At 44.4% G+C, this 10757-nt stretch overlaps 1 non-coding gene across 1 annotated transcript; it reads right to left on the bottom strand.

The window, feature by feature from the left end:
• Window positions 1-1255: 1255 nt before the first annotated feature.
• Window positions 1256-1337, bottom strand: trnac-gca (transfer RNA cysteine (anticodon GCA)). The gene has a single exon. It is a non-coding gene; the product is annotated as a tRNA-Cys (tRNA).
• Between the last annotated feature and the right edge of the window lie 9420 nt (window positions 1338-10757).

Genomic DNA, 10757 nt, shown 5'->3' with positions numbered 1-10757 from the left:
CCAGAAACGTAACTAGACCAGTCACATCTATGCTGTGGCTATAAGCGCAGGTCAGAGATTACGAATTCTGCAGCAAGTATCTCACCTCCTGACACCCCAAATCCTGTCCACCATCTACAAGGCACAAGTCAGGAGTGTGATGGAATACATCCCACTCAACAACACTCAAGAAGCTCAACACCATCCAGGACAAAGCAGCGCACTTGATCGGCACCTAACCCGCCACCTTAAACATTCAATCCCTCCACAACCAGTACACAGTGGCTGCAGTGTGTACCATCTCCATATGCACTGCAGCAACTCGCCAAGTATCCTTCAACAGCACCTTCCAAACTCGTGACCACTACCACCTCGAAGGACAAGGGCAGCAGAGGCATGGGAACTCACTACCTGCAGGTTCCCCTCCAAGTCACTCACCATCCTGACTTGGAACGATATCGCCATTTCTTCACTGTTGTTGGGTCACAATCCTGGAACTCCCTCCCCAATAGCACTGTGGGTGTTCCTGCACCATATGGACTGCATCAGTTCAAGAAGGCAGCTCTCCACCACCTTCTCAACGGCAATAGGAATGGGTAATAAATGCTAGCCTTATCAGCGATACTCACACCCAAGAATGAATAAAAACCAAATCACTCTCCACAGATTCCCCACAATCTGGGCTTGGACACTTACTTCAGGAGCACAGAGCTTTATATCACTGCAACATGAGTTCCAATCTTCAGATTCTGTTCACTTTTCACATTATTTTCTACCAGTCTACGAGCTTTTATTAATTCAGCATTCGGGTCTCTGCTCCTCAACCGTTTCTAACATCTCACCTCTTACAAAAAAACACTCTGATCTATCGTAGGTACTAAATGACCCCTCATTTTAAACTCCATCTGCCAAAGCATTGCTCACTCACTTAATCTATCAAGAAGATTTGAAAATAAATTTCTTTCCAAAGGATAATTTTCTGCATCTGCTCCCTCGCCATTTGCTTTTCCCATTTGTCTTTCACTTGGTGCAAATCGAGAGAAAGTAAAGATGGAAGGAAGGAGGGGAGGAAAAATCCTGCTCCGTTTCGTGATCCCTATTTGATCTTCATTCCAGTGAAGTTTGGGTGAAGAATTCCAATTGTCTGTCTCAATTTTAATAAAGTATAACCAATTCTGGAATCACTGTCTGGACATGGACAAGAACAGGTTTCGAGGCTGACTTTGCACGTCAACTCCCCCAACAGAAACAATACACTAAAAAGTTCATAAACTAGCAACAAGGATGGGATTTGAACCCACGTGTGCACAGCACAATGGATTTGCAGCCCATCACCTTAACCTCTCGGCCACCTTGTCAGTTGCGTAGACATAGCTGTCACCTTCAGCACAATTTCTGGCTGTGCAGCTAGTTGTGCAATGATGGAAAAAGAACTTCTGGAAGAAAATGAAGTTGGGAATGGAGTGGTGTGAAACGTTTCCAGACCATGTCCAACACGTTTCTAGTCAATGTGAAAACCCACCACGGAAAGACTAGAACATACAATCATTTCATCACATCATGATTAACATCACTCAGACACCTGAACTATTAGTTCACTGACGAAGTCATGATGACCGAATTTCTCATGAAATTACAACTGAACTAACTGACTGGAAGAATTGCTTTAACTCCACGTGATCAGCGAGGCACAGCCTCAGGCCGACTTGTCGGGTGGTGTAAACAGATATCACTGCTTCTGATCTTCACCAGAACAGAGAGTGAGATGTAACATTGATCATCAAACAGACTGTGAGAGAATACAACAGAATAAAACACATGGAGAGACACTGTGGAATAACAAATAGATTTGATTGGAATGTTGAAATTTTGATTGGAATGGATAAAACACCAGAAACAACAGATTAAAGTGGGATTCTCATCATTATATTGATCTGGGACAGAAAAGAGAAACTGATGGAAAGAAGAGAAGAAGGAAGAAAAGAAAGGATGGAACTGTTCAATCTTTTCAGTTTTTTCACTCGCCCATGAAAGCTGATAAAAAAAAGTTGCAAATAACAGAGAATTTCACCAAAAAGGGAGATTAAATGTTGCTGAAACCTTGGATCGAAGGATGCCCCAACAGATCACCTGTTTAACTGTCTCCTCACTGGGGGATTTCAATCAGTGAGCAATATTATTCTCTACTTTTTTTGTTAATTGGTCCCAGAACTGTCACTTGGAATTAATATCTGTGTTCCGACTCCTGAATAATAAAATTGTGAGTTTGTCGATATTTTCTGGACACAGTTCCTGCTGAAAGAACTAAGAACTCTTTTCTAATTTACTCAATACTCTGTACACACTCATCAAGCCTGCTAAGCGAGCATCCTTGGTGCTGCTCTCTCTTCTCCCAAACTTCATCTCATGTGACTGTTACATCATCACTCTGACAGTGGGAGGGGTTGATCCCACTATCTTCAGCATTAACCCTTTACATCCTTATACCACACTGTCTGTCCAAAAAAAATGGGTGGAGGGAACTTCCTTCATTTATCAAAAAACCAACAGCAGCACAGTGGTGCAATGGTTAGCACCGCAGCCTCACAGCTCCAGCGACCAGGATTCAGTTCTGGGTACTGCCTGTGTGGAGTTTGCAAGTTCTCCCTGTGTCTGTGTGGGTTTCCGCAGGGTGCTCTGGTTTCCTCCCACCTCCAAAAGACTTGCAGGTTGGTAGGCAAATTGGCCATTGTACATTGTCCCGAGTGCAGGTACGTCGTAGGAGAATGGTGGGGATGTGGTAGAGAATATGGGATTAATGCAGGATTAGTATAAGTGGGTGGTTGATGGTTGGCACAGACTCAGTGGGCCGAAGGGCCTGTTTCAGTGCTGTATCTCTGAATAAGAAAAGTAAAATAAAAGCTTCCAGTCGCAAATCAACTCAAACCCATTAGAGAGATAGAGGGAGACTGTCAGAGAACTTCCTGCATCCAGTCCTGACCCTGTCACACTCAGCAGCTTCTCACCCAGACCCCACTCTCATCAAAACTGAACATTGTTACCGAGACCATTCAAATCCTGTTTATAAAAGGTAGAAACATTCAAACTTCATCACAGCTAGATTGAAGAGAACAAAGTTTAATATCTTCTCGTCATCACTCGGTAACCACATGAGACAGTCCTTAAATCAGTAGCATAAATTATCAGCTGTAAGAATGTTTGTCATTGGGTTGAATCATTTATGTGTGATGAATGTTCCAGCATCATAAACCAGGGGAACGTGTTGACTGAGCTGTGTCTTCATCTCTTCTGGACAGTTCACCCTTCATTTTGCTCTGATTCACTTTCCCAAAGCGGATCTACAGATTCTCAAATCCAGAGACTGGGTTTTCTTATTTTGTTCCTTTTGATTTTTCTTGCTCCTGAATGATAATATATTCCAACCTCGGATCAAACTTGCCCTGTCTCACAGTCTCGGTTTAAAGCGACAAATAACGGCACCAACATTCTGAAACAAACAACACGGTCACATTCTGATTCAGTGAGATTAATGCTGAGGCTGTTTCCGTGTCGAATGCGATTGTGAACAAATTTCTCTCAAGGAAATTGTGAGTGATCAAGTATTTGCACTGAATTTCTGTGCAAGAAGGGACAGTTTCAAACAGCCATTCCCTAATCACTTCCTTCACAAAGAAAAAGACTGTGCTGTCTTAACGAGTGACTCAACTTCACAAACAAATTTGAACTCGAAGTTCAGGAGAAGACAAAGATGTGAATGATTGACAGTGTAATCTTTAAATCATAATTTTCCGTTTCTTCGTTGAAGTGAGGCTCAACCCTAAGCCACTAGAGATCGCGGAAAGCTACAAACTTGGATCCGGAAATCAGAAAAGTAGTGAAACAGTTGGTGAGTACATTGTGACACTGAAGAATTTATCACTACATTGCAACATTGGCACATTCTTAGACCGTACATTATGAGACAGATTTGTGCTTATATTGGTGGATGAGGAAAGTTACTAAACACACAAAATCCCAATTTGAGCTAGTGTGTAAGATTGCTCTTTCCACGGAGATAGCATCAAAGAATGCTCGTGAATTTCGTCCGATGCCAGTGACAGTAACACACTTCAGAGGAACTTAAACACACTGGTAAAATGGGCTTTCACACAACAGATAAAATTTTACACAGAGAATTGTGAAGTGATACAGTTTGGGAGGAAGAATGAGACAATGTGCACCAATCTTTTTTGATCAAGGTTTGAAAAGGTTGCTAAGGGCAAACAGGACACTTGGCTTTATTAATAGAGGCATAGAGTAAAAGCAAATAAGTTATGCTAAACCTTTATAAAACACTGGGGCTGAATGGCCTACTCCTGTACCTCCACAGAAAGCTTCCACTCCAGGCTCAGACACCCTCTTCAGGATCACTCTCCATACATCCCGCCACTCCACGCACGGATATCTCCCTCAGGATCAGATCACAGCTCCACAGTCCTGCCACATCCAGTCGTGAATGGTGGTGGATAATTAAATAACTAACAAGATGAGGAGGCTCCAAAAACATTCACATCCTCAATGATGGTGGTGCTGAGCACGTCAGTGCAAAAGGCAAAACTGAAGCATTTGCAACCATCTTCAGTCAGAAGTATTAAGTGGATTTGATCTGTGCTAATTTCAGCTCCTCATGCTCGCTGGTGCCTTGGTTCTCGGGTGCTAATTTCAGAGTAAATCATGCAGCTTGACAATTGGAGCCAAAGAAAAAGACACAGGAGAGGTTGAAAGTGCCAATACTTGGTATTGAACCAAGAACTGTTTAACTGTTAGTACAGCACTAACTCAACAAAGCTATTTCAACAACACACTAAAGCCACCATTCTGTCACTGCTTTGGAAGACAATATATACATTAAAGTGTTTGTAAAAAGTTACAGAACACAACATGTGAGTCATATTCCCCATTGTTTTCTCAGTACTGATGGACTGTGAAGTGGGAGACAGCCAGAAGTCCCACTGTGCCACACTGACCCTGAGCTGTGAGTGAAATAAGATAAAGTTCAATCTTTAGCAGAGAGATTCTGGAGAGAGGTAAGAGTCCTGAATCAAGGAAAGACTTTCTGACACAATAAAAGCAAAATACTGCAGATGCTGGAAATCTGAAATAAAAACAAAAAGTGCTGGAAATACTCAATAGCTCTGGCAGTATCTGTGGTGAGAGAAACGGAGTTAACATTTCTGGTCTGTGACCTTTCATCAGAACTGACACAGGTTAGAAAAGAATTAGGTTTTAAACAAGTGAAGGGGAGGGGCATGTGGGAGAGAACAAAGGGGAAGGTGTTTGAAAGGGCAGAGGGCAGGAGAGATTAAATAACAAAGCTGTCCTGGGACAAAGTGTGTTAATGCTTGTGGTTCCCTGACACCAGTCATGCTCTGATGTTATTGAACACAATGTTCAATCCACAAGGCTGTAGAGTGCGGAATCAAAAGGTCGGGTACTGCACCTCGAGCTTGGGTCGATTTTCACTGGAACACTGGAGCAGGCCAAAGACAGAAATGTTGACATGAGAGCAGGGGGGAGTGTTGAAATGGCAAGCAACCAGAAGCTCAGGATCATGCTTTCGGCCTGAGCAGAGGTGTTCCACCTAATCTGCTTTTGGTCTCCCCAGTTTAGAGGAGCCCGCATTGTGAGTAGTGAATACAGTATACATAATTGAAAGAAGTACAAGTAAATCGCTGCTTCACCTAAAAGGAGTGTTTGGGGCTTTAGATAATGAGCAGAGAGGAGGGAAAAGGGCAGGTATTATATCTCCTGCGATTGCATGGGAAGGTGCCTTGGGAAGGGGAAGAGGTGTTGGGGTAATGGAGGAGTTGTCCAGGGTGTTGTGGAAGGAACAATCCCTTCGGAATGCTGACAAGGGAGGGGAAGTTGCGTTTGGTGGTGGCATCACGCTGGAGGTGGCGGAAATGGTGGAGGATGATCCTTTGGATGTGTTTATGTTTCGAGATACAGCACTGAAACAGGCCCTTCGGCCCACCGAGTCTGTGCCGACGATCAACCACCCATTTATACTAATTCTATACTCCTACCACATCCCCACCTGTCCCTATATTTCCCTACGACCTACCTATACTAGGGGCAATTTATAATGGCCAATTTACCTACCAACCTGCAAGTCTTTTGGCTTGTGGGAGGAAACTGGAACACCCGGAGAAAACCCGAAAAGACACAGGGAGAACTTGCAAACTTCACACAGACAGTACCCAGAATTGAACCCGGGTTGCTGGAACTGTGAGGCTGCAATGCTAACCACTGCGCCACTGTGCTGCTGTGGAGGCAGGTGGGGTGGAAAGTGAGGACAAGGGGATCCCTGTTGCAGTCCTGGGAGGGAGGGGAAGGGGGAGGGCAGAGGTTGAAGGTCCATTCAACTCCACTGGGAGTGGGGGAGTTGAAATCTGGTGATGTTGTTGAATTTAATTTCAAACACCCCTTGAACTCTCTGCCGATGAAGTCTGAAAAAGGTAAGAACAACCACACAACATGGGTCTCAAATCCAAGACCCTGAGATTAAAAGTCTCATGCTCTACCAACTGAGTTAACAAGGCCTGATACAGTACTTCTACTCTGTCTATTATTGGACGGATGCAGCTGTTGGCTCCACCCCGAGGGCGGGAGTTTGTTCCACCAACCATGAAGCAGCTTCCTATCAATTCCCAAAATTATCAGTAAATCCACTTACAGAAGCCCCAAAGCGTGATATATTCCTCTCACTCATCGATAATAAAACTTATAAATCTTTTTACCTTGCAAATGCTGCCATCTATTTTGTCAGTATTTATTTCTCTCTCCTTTTTATTTAGTTCATGCATTCCTTTGGAATTTTTTCCAATTATATCTGAGGGAAGAAATGAAGAGATCTGGCAACTCAAAACTGGGCATCCATGAGGCACTGTGGGCCATCAGCAGCAGCAGAATTGTATTTAAACACAATATGTTACCTCATAGCCTGACATATCCCTCACTCTACCATTACCATCAAGCCAAGGGAGCAATAGTGGTTCAATGAAGTGTGCAGGAGGGCATGTCAGGAGCAGCACCAAGCAGACCTAAAAATGAGTGAAGCTACAACACAGGATTACTTTCATGTCAAACAGTGGAAGCAGCATGCAATAGACAGAGCTGAGTGATCTCACAACCAACAGATCAGATCAAAGCTCTGCAGTCCTGCCACATCCAGTCCTGAATGGTGGTGGATAATTAAACAATCAACAGGAGGTTCCACAAATATCCCCATCCTTAATGATAGGGGAGACCAGCATATCAGTGCAAAATACAAGTTTGAATAATTTGCAACCATCTTCAGCCAGAAGTATCAACTAAATGATGCATCTCGACCTCCTCCTGATGTCTCCAGCATCGCAGATGCCAATCTTCAGCAAATCCACTTCACTCCACATGATATCAAGAAATGGCTGAAGGCACTGGATACTGACAACATCCCGGCTGTAGTGCTGATGACTTATGCTCCAGAACTAGCCGCGCCACCAGCTACGCTGTTCCAGTACAGCTACAACACTGGCATCTACACAGCAACGTGGAAAATTACCCAGGTATGTCCTGCAAACAAAAAGCAGGACAAATCCAACCCTGTCAATTACTGCCCCATCAGCCTCCTCTTGATCATCAGTAAAGTGATGGAAGGTGTCATTGACAGTGCTATCAAGCAGCACTTACACAGCAATAATCTTCTCATCAATGCTCATTTTGGGTTCTGCCAGAGCCACTTGGTTCCTGACCTCGTTGCAGCCTTGACCCAAATTTGGACAAAAGAGCTGAACTCAAGAGGTGAGGTGAGGAGACAGTGACTGCTCTTGCCAAGGGCATCAAGGAGCCCTTGCAAAATTGAAGTCAATGGCAACCAGGGAGAAAACTCTCCACTAGAAATCTTTGAGGAAGTGACAAAGTTGATTGATGAGGGAAGGGCTGTAGATGTCATATACATACTTCAGTAAGGCGTTTGATAAGGTTCCCCATGGTAGGCTGATGGAGAAAGTGAAGTCGCATTGGGTCCAGGGTGTACTAGCTAGATGGATAAAGAACTGACTGGGCAACAGGAGACAGAGAATAGCAGTGGAAGGGAGTTTCTCAAAATGGAGACGTGTTCCACAGTGATCCGTGCTGGGACCACTGTTGTTTGTGATATACATAGATGATTTGGAGGAAAGTATAGGTGGTCTGATTAGCAAGTTTGCAGACGACACTAAGATTGGTGGAGTAGCAGATAGTGAAGGGGACTGTCAGAGAATACAGCAGAATATAAATAGATTGGAGAGTTGGGCAGAGAAATGGCAGATGGAGTTCAATCAGGGTAAATGCGAGGTGATGCATTTTGGAAGATCCAATTCAAGAGTGAACTATACAGTAAATGGAAAAGTCCTGGGGAAAATTGATGTACAGAGAGATTTGGGTGTTCAGGTCCATTGTTCCCTGAAGGTGGCAACGCAGGTCAATAGAGTGGTCAAGAAGGCATACGGCATGCTTTCCTTCATCGGACGGGGTATTGAGTACAAGAGTTGGCAGGTCATGTCACAGTTGTATAGGACTTTGGTTCGGCCACATTTGGAATACTGCATACAGTTCTGGTCTCCACATTACCAAAAGGATGTGGATGCTTTGGAGAGGGTGCAGAGGAGGTTCACCAGGATGTTGCCTGGTATGGAGGGTGCTAGCTATGAAGAGAGGTTGAGTAGATTAGGATTATTTTCATTAGAAGGCCGACGGTTGAGGGGGGACCTGATTGAGGTGTACAAAATCATGAGAGGTATAGACAGGGTGGATAGCAAGAAGCTTTTTCCCAGAGTGGGGGATTCAAATACTAGGGGTGACGAGTTCAAAGTGAGAGGGGAAAAGTTTATGGGGGATATGCGTGGAAAGTTCTTTACGCAGAGGGTGTTGGGTGCCTGGAACGCGTTGCCAGCGGAGGTGGTAGACGCGGGCACGATAGCGTCTTTTAAGATGTATCTAGACAGAAACATGAATGGGCAGGAAGCAAAGAGATACAGACCCTTAGAAAGTAGGCGACATGTTTAGGTAGAGGATCTGGATCGGCGCAGGCTTGGAGGGCCGAAGGGCCTGTTCCTATGCTGTAATTTTCCTTGTTCTTTGTTCTTTAGTTGGAGTCATACCTAGCGCAAAGGAATATGGTGATAGTTGTGGGTGGCCAATCATCTCAGTCCCAGAACAGCACTCAGGAGTTCCTCAGGGTAGTGTCCTAGGCCCCAACCATATTCCGTTGATTCATCAATGACCTTCCCTCTCTCATAAGGTCAGAAGTGGGGATGTTCGCTGATGATTGCAAAATGTTCAGTAGCATTAGCAACTCCTCAGCTACTGAAGCAGTCCGTGTCCACATGTAGAGAGACCTGGACAACATTGGGCTTGGGCTGATAAGTGACAAGGAACATTCAACCCACAAAAGTGCCAGGCAATGAACATCTCCAACAAGAGAGAATCTAACCATCTCCCCTTGACATTCAATGGCATTACCATTGCTGAATCCCTCACTATCAACATTCTGGGGGTTACCGTTGAGCAGGATCTGAATTGGATCAGCCATATAAATACCGTAGCTACAAGAGCAGGTCAGAGTCTGGGAATTCAGCTGTGAATCACTCACCTCCTGTCCACCATCTACAAGGCACAAGTCAGGAGCGTGATGGAATACTCCCCATTTGCCTGGATGAGTGCAGCTCCAAAAACACTCAAGAAGCTCAACATCATCCAGGACAAAGCAGCTCGCTTGATCAGCACCCCATCCACCACCTTAAATATTCACTCCCTCCACCACCAGTGAACAGTGGTAGCAGTGCGTACCATCTACAAGATGCACTGCAATAACTCACCAAGACTCCTTCGACAGCGCCTTCCAAACCCATGACCTCGACCACCGAAAAGGACATTGGATGCGTAGGAACACCACCATCTGCCAGTTCCCGTCCAAGCTACACACCATCCTGACTGGGAACTATATCACCGTTCCTTCACTGTCACTGGATCAAAATCCTGGAACTCCCTTCCAAACAGCACTGTGGATTTACCTACACGACATGGACTGCAACAGCTCAAAAAGGCGGCTCACCACCACCTTCTCAAGGGAAGTTAGGAATGGGCAATAAATGCTGGCGTTGCCAGCGATGCCCACATTCCGTGAAAGAATAAAAAAGAGATTTGCCACAACGGTAGCAGGGTGAGGGACTTCAGTGATGTGGAGAGATTGGAGAAGCTGGGGTTGTTCTCCTTGCAGCAGAGAAAGTTCCGAAAAGATTTGACACATTTGTTCAAAATCATGGAGGTTTTCAATAGTTTAAATAAGGAGAAACTGTTTCCAGTGGTAAAAGGGTCAGTAAGCAGAGGACACAGATATCAGGTGATTGGAAGAAGAACCAGAGGTGACATGAAGAACCATTTTTTACACAGTAATGTGTTGTGATAAAGAAAGAAAAGACTTGCATTTATATCGCACCTTTCAAGACCACTGGACATATCAAAGCACTTTGTAGACAATGAAATACTTTTGAAGTGTAATCACTGATGTAATGTCAGAAATGCAGCAGCTAATACCCACAAACAGCAATGTGATAATGACCAACTGATCTGATTGAGGGGCAAATATTGATCACAACACCAGGGAGAATTGCTCTTCACTTGTTTGAAATTTCAGCATGGGATCTTTTACATTCGCCCAAACATGCAGACCAGGTCTTGGTTTAACATCACACCTGAAAGGCAGCACCTTCAACACC

This window comes from Heterodontus francisci, unplaced genomic scaffold (genome assembly GCF_036365525.1).
Source record: "Heterodontus francisci isolate sHetFra1 unplaced genomic scaffold, sHetFra1.hap1 HAP1_SCAFFOLD_61, whole genome shotgun sequence".
Lineage (NCBI taxonomy): Eukaryota > Metazoa > Chordata > Chondrichthyes > Heterodontiformes > Heterodontidae > Heterodontus > Heterodontus francisci.
The sequence above is the reverse complement of the archived record's forward strand: the minus strand, read 5'-3'. Positions and strand labels throughout refer to the sequence as shown.